A 3,601-nucleotide genomic window follows, 5' to 3' on the forward strand; every position below is an offset into this window, starting at 1 on the left:
TGTAGGTAAGTAAAGAAATAAAATAAAGAAAAGTAAAGAAATAAAACAACAGTAAAAAGACATTTGAAAAAAGAGTAGCAAGGCTATATACAGACACCTGTTAGTCAGGCTGATTGAGGTAGTATGTACATGTAGATATGGTTAAAGTGACTGTGCATATATGATGAACAGAGTAGCAGAAGTGTTAAAACAGGGGGTGGTGGGACACAATGCAGATAGCCCGGTTAGCCAATGTGCGGGAGCACTGGTTGGTCGAGCCATTTAGGTAGTATGGACATGAATGTATAGTATATACACTATATATACAAAAGTATGTGGACACCCCTTCAAATTAGTGCATTCAGCTATTTCAGCCACACCTGTTGCTGGTGGTATATAAAATTGACCACACAGCCATGCAATTTCCATGGACAAACATTGTCAGTAGAATGGCCTTACTGAAGAGCTCAGTGACTTTCAACGTGGCACCGTCATAGGATACCGCCTTTACAAGTCAGTTCGTCAATTTCTTTCCCTGCTGTAGATGCCTCGGTCAACTGTAAGTGTTGTTATTGTGAAGTGGAAATGTCTAGGAGCAACAACGGCTCAGCATCGAAGTGGTAGGCCACACAAGCTCTCAGAACGGGACCGCCGAGTGCTGAAGCATGTAGCTCGTAAAAATCATCTTTCCTCAGTTGCAACACTCACTACCGAGTTCCAAACTGCCTCTGGTAGCAACGTCAGTCAATGCTACAGCAGACATTCTAGACGATTCTGTGCTTCCAACTTTGTGGCAACAGTTTGGGGAAGGCTCTTTCCTGTTTCAGCATGACAATGCCCCCATGCACGAAGCGAGGTCCATACAGAAATAGTTTGTCAAGATCGGTGTGGAAGAACTTGACTAGCTTGCACAGAGCCGTGACCTCAACCCCATCAAACATCTTTGGGATGAATTGGAACACCGACTGCGAGCCAGGCCTAATCGCCGAACATCAGTGCCCGACAACACTAATGCTCTTGTGGCTGAATGGAAGAAAGTTCCCGCTGCAATATTCCAACATCTAGTGGAAAGCCTTTCCAGAAGAGTGGAGGCTGTTATAGCAGCAAAGGGGGGACCAACTCCATATTAATGCCTATGATTTTGGAATGAGATGTTCGATATACATACTTTTTGGTCATGTAGTGTATATATAAATATTTATACTCCATTGCGCGATCTAATATTTGTATATTTTTTCATTCCATTCTTTTACTTGTTGATTTGTGTGTACTGTTAGATATTACTGCATTGTTGGAGCTAGGAACACAAGCATTTAGTGTAACCACCATTTGCCTCATACAGCACGACACATCTCCTTCACATTGAGTTTATCAGCTGTTGGTTGTGGCCTTTGAAATGTTGTCCCTCTCCTCTTCTGTCGTACACGTCGATCCAGAGCATCCCAAACATGCTCATTAGGTGACATGTCTGCAGGCCATGGAATAACTGGGACATTTTCAGCTTCCAGGAATTTCGTACAGACACTTGCGACATGGGGCTGTGCATTATCATGCTGAATGAGGTGATGGCGGCAGATGAAAGGCACAACAATGTMCCTCAGGATCTCGTCACGGTATCTCTGTGCATTCAAATTGCCATCGATAAAATGCAATTGTGTTCGTTGTCCATAGCTTATGACTGCCTGCCCATACCATAACCCCACCGCCACCGTGGGGCCCTCTGTTCACAACGTTGACATCAGCAAACTTCTCGCCCACACAATGCCATACACGCTACGCTGTCTACCATCTGCCCGGTACAGTTGAAACTGGGGTTAATCCATGAAGACCACACTTCTCCAGCGTGACAGTGGCCATCGAGGGTGAGCATTTGCCCACTGAAGCCGGTTACGACGCCAAACTGCAGTCAGGTCAAGACCCTGGTGAACACGACGAGCACTCAAAAAAACTTCCCTGAGATGGTTTCTGACAGTTTGTGCAGAACTTTTTCAGTTGTGCAAACGCACATTTACATTAGCTGTCCGGGTGGCTGGTGTCAGATGATAAGGCAGGTGAAGAAGCCAGATGTGGAGGTCCTGGGCTGGCATGTTTGCACGTGGTCTGCAATGTGAGGCCGGTTGGACGTACTGCCAAATTATCTAAAACAACGTTGGGAGGCGGCTTATGGTAGAGAAACAAACATMAAATTATCTGGCAACAGTTCTGGTGGACATTCCTGCAGTCAGCATGCCAATTGCACACTTCCTCAAAACTTGAGACATCTGTGGCATTGTGTTGTGTGACATAACTGCACATTTTAATGTGGCCTTTTATTGTCCCCAGTACAAGGTGCACCTGTGTAATGATCATGCTTTTTAATCAGCCTCTAGATATGCCACAAGTGTCAGGTGGAGGGATTATCTTGGCAAAGGAGAAATGCTCACTAACAGTAATGTAAACAAATTTGTGCACAAAATTTGAGATAAATAAGCTTTTTGTTTATATAGAACATTTCTGGAATCTTTTATTTCAGCTCATGAAACATGGGACCAACACTTTACATGTTGCATTTATATTTTTGTTCAGTGTAGATATTTAGTCCAAATCGTGCAGGCCTWGCCTCAATGGGACTGCTTGTGCTTTCACAAAAGCCATGATGGGCCCTCTTTCTACCTTGATGGGTGCTCTGTACTCTGTTAGTGATGTCTGTCTTGTCCGTTCGGTCCAATAGGAGAGGATGGCTCCACACGACGGGATCCGACCGATGAGGGCCATCTTTACCAGAGACGGAAACCTGTTCACTACCGGCTTCACCAGGATGAGTCAGAGAGAGCTGGGCTTGTGGGACCCGGTAACACACACACACAAATACACACACAAATACACACACAAATACACACACAAATACACACACACACACACAACACACACACACCAACTCCACACAACACAACACTACACACACAAGTCGACACATATGGACAGTCACCATGCAACTGCACCCTCAGCGTCGTAATTCCTTTGTCAGGACAGTGACACATCGGTCCAATGAATTCCTTCTCGTCCCTCTTTCTCTCATCTTGTCCTTCTTTGCTCTGTTCCTACCCAACAAAGTTTTGAGGAGCCTATTGCAACTGCTGGAGTTGGACCACAAGTAAACGGTGTGTTGTTACCTTACTAAGACCCAGACACCAACATGGGTTTACCTCTGCGGAATAGGTATAAACACACAACACACATTACACACACACACACAACACACACACACACACACAGTAACAGTATTATCCATTACCTTGATACTACTACTGTAAAATCTCTCCCCCTCCCTTCTTCTTCCTCCCCTCCCCTTCTCCTCCCCCTCCTCTTCTCTCTCCTCTCCTCTCTCCCCCTCTCCTTCTTTCCTCCTCTCCCCTCCTTCCCCCCCTCTCTCCCCTCATCCTTCTCCTTCCCTCTCCCCTTCTCCTCTCTTCCTCCTCCTCTTCCTTTTTTCCCTCTCCACCCTCTCCTTTCCTCCTCTCCCCTCCCTTCTTTCCCCTCTCCTTCCTCCTCTCTCCCCTGTCTCTTTCCTTCCTTTTCCCCTCTCCCTCTTCCTCCTATCGCCGCCCTCCTCCTTCTCCTCCTGGGGCGCAAAATGATCTAT

General features: G+C 46.1%; 1 pseudogene; it reads left to right on the forward strand.

Annotated features, from left to right (window-relative positions):
- LOC111963748 (coronin-6-like) overlaps positions 1 to 3,601 on the forward strand; it is a 38,125-nt pseudogene that overhangs the window by 28,934 nt on the left and 5,590 nt on the right.

Source organism: Salvelinus sp. IW2-2015, linkage group LG5, assembly GCF_002910315.2.
Source record: "Salvelinus sp. IW2-2015 linkage group LG5, ASM291031v2, whole genome shotgun sequence".
NCBI classification, from domain to species: Eukaryota; Metazoa; Chordata; class Actinopteri; order Salmoniformes; family Salmonidae; genus Salvelinus; species Salvelinus sp. IW2-2015.